Source organism: Pinus tabuliformis, chromosome 9, assembly GCF_031772625.1.
Source record: "Pinus tabuliformis cultivar Carrire ecotype Pingquan chromosome 9, CPIR1, whole genome shotgun sequence".
Classification (NCBI taxonomy): Eukaryota; Viridiplantae; Streptophyta; class Pinopsida; order Pinales; family Pinaceae; genus Pinus; species Pinus tabuliformis.
This window is the reverse complement of record NC_142307.1, coordinates 63,733,803-63,741,055: the sequence shown is the minus strand read 5'-3', so window position 1 is coordinate 63,741,055 and position 7,253 is coordinate 63,733,803.

Sequence of the window (7,253 nt, the reverse complement as noted above, 5' to 3'; positions counted from 1 at the left end):
TGGGGAGATTGCAGGGAATCACTGTGGATATTGAGGGAGTGAGCATGCTAGCAAGCTTGAAGTGATAGAGATTGTTGATGGCAGTAATCCCTAGCCCACACTCTTAAGAATTGATTGGGCCACCAACATGAATGGGGTGATTAATCTGAAGAAGCGCAAAATGATTTTTGAGAAGAAGTCTCTGCGCATAGTTATACCCTTGGACCTTGCAGAAGGATCATGCTACACGGAGTCGGTGGGCGACTATGAAAGTGATGATGATTTGGACTGCATCTACAAAATAACCATGCGAAAGCAAGATTGGGCAAATCCCACCACAGATAGACAGATCTCATGGGAGCGCGAAAGCTCTTGCACGTCGGATTCTGATGAGGAGATAAATTGATGGCAGAACTGATTACATGAGGTAACCATGCTAAACTGTAATATGATGATAAGATTGTTGTGCTGTGTATCGACAGAAGTGAGGGATCTGCCTACGTGTGATGGTTCAGGTGAGGTAGATGATTTCTTGGACAGATTCAAAATGGAGGTGCTGGAAAATCAACATTTCCAGGCCTTGAATTGGGTACTGCACACTACGCTCGTAAGGTGGTGGGGTATGCACAGAGGAAGATTTGAAGGTTGGTGCACATGTAGGAAAATGCTACGCACACAATTTGGGAAACCTATAGTGCAATTGGAAGATAAATACAATGGACAGGATGATCTGTGCACGCATCTATTTAAGTGGGCACAGGCATATGGTAAACAACCTGCGCGGACGCACATGAGCTTTGCATTGGGAAATATGGTCAATAAGCCTATGTTTGGGGGACAGAGCACGAAGGGCTCCTCAATTTGGAACGACAGGGTGGGGAAATATCGAGCATGCAGAAGATTATCCACGCGGAAGCATTTAACGTGGTGTGCAGAGCACTAAACAAGGTATGTAGTGCGTAACGAAGCTATTGGGACCTGCGCATTCCAACAATATTATGGGCTTATAGGATGAAATGCAAGAAACTAATGGGGCAGAGAAATTTCTAACTAGTCTATGGAGTGGAAGACATAATGTCGATGGAATACATCATTCCTAGTTCACGCATAGCAGCACCCACGGATATGACGGATCGCAAAGCCTTGGAAGAAGGGATCACGCAGTTGGAAGAGCTCGAAGAAGAATGCTTGGGACTTGATGAAGAGATCCAGCAGGGTAATCTTAGGCTTCAAGAGCTCATGAATGAAAGGGTTTGGTTAACGGAGAAAATCACCATGGTGAAGTAGAAGTCAAGAAGCTTGAGGAAGGAATACATAAGGACTTTCTTGAAAAGAAAACCATGGTGATAAAAGAGGAGGCGCACGATTATGTTGACGAATTTTGGGACTACCACCGAGAGTTGATTGGTTTGACTCCTTGGATTTGACCATATGTTACTAAGGGGATCATAGATGGTGGCACAATGCAGATGGTAAAGTGTGCGATGCAGATAGTGAAGTTAAAAGATGAACTTTTCCCAGGAAAAGTGAATGGCAGTCGATTGAAGTCATACACAGGTGGCCTGGCTATCTGACTAGCCCACCGAAGTATAGTCTTAGCGCTTCAGGTAGCTGAAACGAGGTGCGGGACTATAAACAGATGCAAGGAATGCAGGAACAGCTGTAGGGAAGTAGTTCAGCAGTCTCTGAACAACGCATCCAAGAGATACAGCAGGCAGTTGCTTAGTGCACTGCTGATCTTGCAACAGTTCGAACAGAGTTGGGAGGTCTCTGCATGAAGATCTCCACACTGAGAGAGTGACTCGAGGGCGAGTCATGATGTTTGTGTTGGGGACCTGTTGAGTGCGGGACCCTCCAGGGAAAGTTTTGGGGCTTAAAGCCTAGACTTTGACCAAATCCGATGTAAAGACTCCACGGTTTGTGGGCGTGGAGCGCGAAGATTGTAAATAAGTCATAGGGTTGTCCACCCTCATTTTTGTAATGTAATGTCAGCTTTAGAGATCTACCCATGGTTCGCAGACCATGGGATTGTATAAATAGAGCGAGGCTCTAAGTTGTAAATTAGTTAACCGAAGTAAGTAAGAAATATCTAATGATGAATAATTGAGTCTTATCTAAGAGTAGAGTCGAGTCTTTGGGTCGTAGAGTAGGAGAAGGCTCTGCAGCTCAGTGCGTAGAGACCTAGTTGTCTGTAGCTGAGTGCGTAGGGCGGGTTGAGTCTATAACCTTTGGAGAAGTAATAAAGAGAAGTTTTCCACCATTTCTGTGTATCTTTTTCCTGTTTTGTGCGTTGAATGTATCAGATATAAATTGCATGTCTATTTCCTATATGATATGCGAAATTATATGAATGTGTTGATAAAGTGAATATAAGCTAAAGTATCTATTTATGTGAAGATAACTAACTGTTATAAGAAGATAAGTAAGCTATGTTGTGTAACTTGGGGAAGTAACACAGATTGCTGCTAGGGCAGTGTGAAATCACCTCAGTCCCTGGTGAGGGCTGTGCAAAGGTGATCATAACAGATCGCAAAGGCCTCGCAGGTCAAGATAGTGCGTGAAGTGACCTATGCGAAGGTATTTACAGTTGGACTAAACTGACCCCATCAGACATCTCAAGGGTGCGGAAACTTGGTTCCAGTATCCCCCCATACTACTTCTGGTGAGACCTCAGTCTGCGATCCACGGGCTGTTGTTGAAAGGGCCAGTAGTATAGGGATTTGCTTGGCTAATTAGCTCCTAACCTAGGTCAGGCCCCATCAAGCCAACAATCTTCTTCCAAACAGAAGTTGGCCTCAAACACTACTTCCAATAGTCCCTCTCAGAATCCACCTAGCCCTGTTAAAACCTCAGAGGTCCATGCTATTCACCCTACCACAACAGACAAATCCTTGAAAGGTAAGAAGAAATGAAAAGGAAAAGGTAAAGCCGATGCCCCAAAATAAGGTCCTCCTAAGTCGTCTATTGGTGATGCTTCCCAATGAAAGCCTATGTATCCATGCCTCATTTCTGAGGATGTTCACTATACTAAGGATTGTCCTAGATGATCCGAAGTCAGTCGGCTGCTCAAAGGGACATTAACTGTCCTGAAAGAGCCCTTTCAATCCCAACAGACCCAAATGGTAGACCAGCCTCAGTCATATGCTTCCTCAGGTTCACAAGTGTTCATGATGAATACACCAATTAACGTGGCTACTAGAACAAAATATTATCAAACTCCTACTCCGGCAGTAGGGAAAGAAAAAGAAGGTGCCCCTTCTTCTACCTCCTCAAGTTCTAGTCCTCTCCATATAGAGTGACCCAATCCTGACTCCATTGTTCAACCACCTTCTTGAGATGTGCTACAAAAGTCCTCATACAATCTAAACGCTTGAGCCGCTCAGCATTATAACATTGTTGAGGATTTGGCTCAAGCACCATCAACTATGTCTACTCTTGAGGTCCTTCAAAGTTGTCCTTCTCAACGGAAATCATTACTATTGGCTATTGGGGGTTATTGATCCTACTGATTCTAATATTATTTTTTTTGACTTGGAAAACCATGTTCCACGTTTGCCTCATCATAATGCCTTTCTCATTTAGGTCATCATAAATGAGAAAACCATTCACAAAACTGTCATTGAGGAAGGTGCTTCCACCTGCATCATGTATGTTGCTTGTTGGAAGGCAATTGGTTCTCCTACTCTGAACCAATTTTCTAACACTTTGGAAGCTTTTTACGGGCATGATTCGAGACCATTCGGTGTCTTACCCAACCTTGCCATTACTTTGGAGGGCAAGAGAGTGCACATCAAAGTGGAGATTGTTGATGCTAATCTTAATTATAATCTTCTACTTAGACTGAGTTGGATCCATTCCATGCATGTTGTAGCCTCCTCCTTGTTCTGCGTGATTTGTTTTCCCCATCAAGGGAAGATACTCACAGTCGACCAATTGTCCTTCTTTGCCTCTTCCTCATCGGATGGCAATGTTCCGTATGTCAAGCACACCGGTGCTCCTTATGAGAGTGTGGGGGAGGACTCTTTAAAGATCCTACTCTAATGGGTATCTTTCCACTCCCACCTCCTCATGTTACCTATGTTAACATGATTTCAGTCAAGTCTGATCCTTGGGTCATTCCCTCCTTGGATCTTGTTGACTCATGGGGTGAGGTAATGCCATTAAGTCCTGCCAAAATTAATTACGTGGAAATTGTTTCGGCTTCGCCTCCAGTGTCCTCTGATTATCTTATTTTGAAAACCTCTCTTGATGTGTATTCTCAATCCTCGTGGCTTGGTGCTTCAGAGTCTTCCGATCCCTTAGCCGAGACTTTTATTTCTAACGAGAGTATCATGGAGGTAATGTATCTAGAAGAAGTACCTTTGAATGATACTCATCATTTTTCCTCATTCTTACCTAGCCCGGTGGTCCTGTCTACTTGTCTCGAGGAGTTCTCTTCTCGGTTCCTTTCCCTACCACTTCATACACCTATCATGACTCATGAAGTTTGGTTAGAAGGGAACATGGGTAACATTACCCAAATGATGCCAATTGATATTTCTATCAAGCCTCGTGTCATTGAAAATATCCATATCGGGGTAACTTGTTCTCCATAAGAGATCAAGCTCTATAATCATCTATTCCAAGAATTTCGAGATGTTTTTGCATGGTCATATGAATAAATTCTCGGCATTGACCGAAGTATAGTCATGCATGAAATACCGACTTATCCTCATGTGAAGCCCGTTCACCAACGGCTCCACCCAGTGCACCTTAGAAAAGCGGCCGCCATCAAGGGTGAAGTTGAAAAACTTCTCAAAGATGGATTCATTTATCCAATCCCTCTTACAGATTGGGTGTCAAATATTGTACTGGTGACAAATAAGCAAGGCATGATCTGTGTTTTTGTTGATTACCGTGATCTCAATCATGCCTGTCCAAATGATAACTACCCCACTCCCTTCATTGATCAAATCATTGATGAATGTGCTGGGAGTTAATTCTTTTCTTTCACAGATGGTTTTTCTGGCTACAACCAGATCAACATTGTACCAACTGATCAAGATAATACAACCTTCATCTGTTCGTGGGGTACTTTCACATACAAAAATCTCCCCTTTGGCCTTAAAAATGTTGGGGCTACATTTTAGAGAGCGATGTCTTATGTGTTCCACGACATTAGAAACATCATTTAGCCTTACTTGGATGACCTTCCTACTCATTCTCGTAAGCATCGTGATCACTCTGATCATCTCTGACCAATTTTTCTTTGTTGTCGACACTACAACATTCGGCTCAATTCGCATAAGTGTGTCTTCTACGTCGAATCCGAATGACACCTTGGCTTTATTGTCTCTAAGGCAGGCATTCACCTTGATCCTCTTAAAGTCAAGGCCATAGTTAATTTACCCCCTCCATCTTCATTGCACCAACTGCAGAGTCTGCAGGGAAAAGCAAATTTCCTCTGTCGTTTTGTACCAAATTATGTTGAGCTGGTTTTAGGGTTCACCCGGTTACTCAAGCAAGGAACCCCCTTTGTTTGGGATGAAATTTCCCAAAAGTCTTTTGATGACCTCAAGGTTGTTTGAGATTACTTCCTTTATCTCGCTGCAGCCTCTAGCACCATCGCCATGGTGTTAGTACAAGACGATGACGAAGGCAATGAACATGTTATTTACTACCTCAGTTGCAATATCCTTGACACTAAGACACATTATGCTCATGTCAAGAAGTTGGCTTTGGCTTCTGTCCAAGTTGTTCAGCGCTTTCGACACTACATTCTCGTACGCACTACCACTATGATTTATGAATGCAACCCCATGACCTACATCCTGACTTGTCAGTTGCTAGGGGGAAAGTATTCTAAATGGATTGTCATCCTACAAGAGTTCAATTTGGTGTTCACGGCTGCCAAATCTAAGAAATCACTGGTTTTTGCCGAATTGATTTGCTCACTTCATTCTGCATCTCTTCATGCTGGCGCCACTAAGAAGGTTCCAAATGAGACTCTTTTCCTGAATAGTACCCTTGACCCATGGTATGGTGATATCATCGTGTATTTATAGACATCCACTTTCCAGTCTACATGACTAAGGATGATTGTCGATGCATTTGGCATCACTCCCAACCCTACCATATTATTGGAGATACTTTATACTGCATCGGTGTCGATTCAGTTCTTTGCCGATGTCTTACTCTCGAGGAGGTTGAGAGAGTTTTGAATGAATTCCATTACGGGCATGTGGCAGTCATATGTCTGGATATGCTACTGCTCAAAAAATACTTCGCGCTAGTTACTTCTGGCCCTCCATCTTCAAGGATTGCATCCTTGTTGTTCGCAAATGCCATGAGTGCCAAATTTATCAGTGAAAAATGCGAGCCCTGCCCGCTCACCTACACCCTGTTATTATCGTTGGTCCTTTTTCCAAATGGGGCATCGACTATATGACATGTAACCCTTGTTCGGTCGAGGGGCATGGCTATATTATCATTGTTGTGGATTATTTCACCAAATGGGCTGAAGCGATGCCTACATACTCTGCAGACGATAAAACGGTGGCTCAATTTCTATTCAATCATGTTATTTCCAGGTTTGGAGTGCCTCAGGCCATTGTCACCGACCATGGCTCCCACTTCCGAGATTACATGATGGTTGAGATGACTTCTACATTGGGTTTATGCCACAATGGATCAACCCCATATTACCCTCAGGCCAATGGCCAAGTTGAAGCTGTGAACAAAGTCTTGGTTACAATGCTTTAGCGCACCATTGGGATGCACAAGTCAAATTAGCATCTCATGCTCTTTTTAGCTCTGTGGGCTTCCCGAACCTCGACCAAGGATGCGACTGGATTTACACCATTCCAGCTAGTCTGCGGGCTGGAAGCAACTTTACCGATTGAATGCAAAATTCCATCCCTCAAGCTGGCTGTCGAACTTCTCCCCGAGACCTCACCTCAGGAATATTTTCTCTTGTATTTAGAATGACTGGACGAGACTCGCCGTCTTTATGCTTTGTTCATCGAAGCATAAAAAAAATGAGTCAAATCCCATTTTCATCAGTCTATTTCTCCTCTAACGTTTTTTGAAGGCGATTTGGTCCTTCTATATGATCAGGCTAATGATAAGCTAGGGGCAGGCAAGTTCGAACCCATGTGGCATGGGCCCTACATTGTTAAACGCATGTTACAAAAAGGGGCATATGAGCTTATTGACTATGAGGGAAATCCCTTAGACAAGCCCCATAATGGGCTTTATCTCAAAAAGTACTATGCTTAGGTCATCTTGCATGGTTA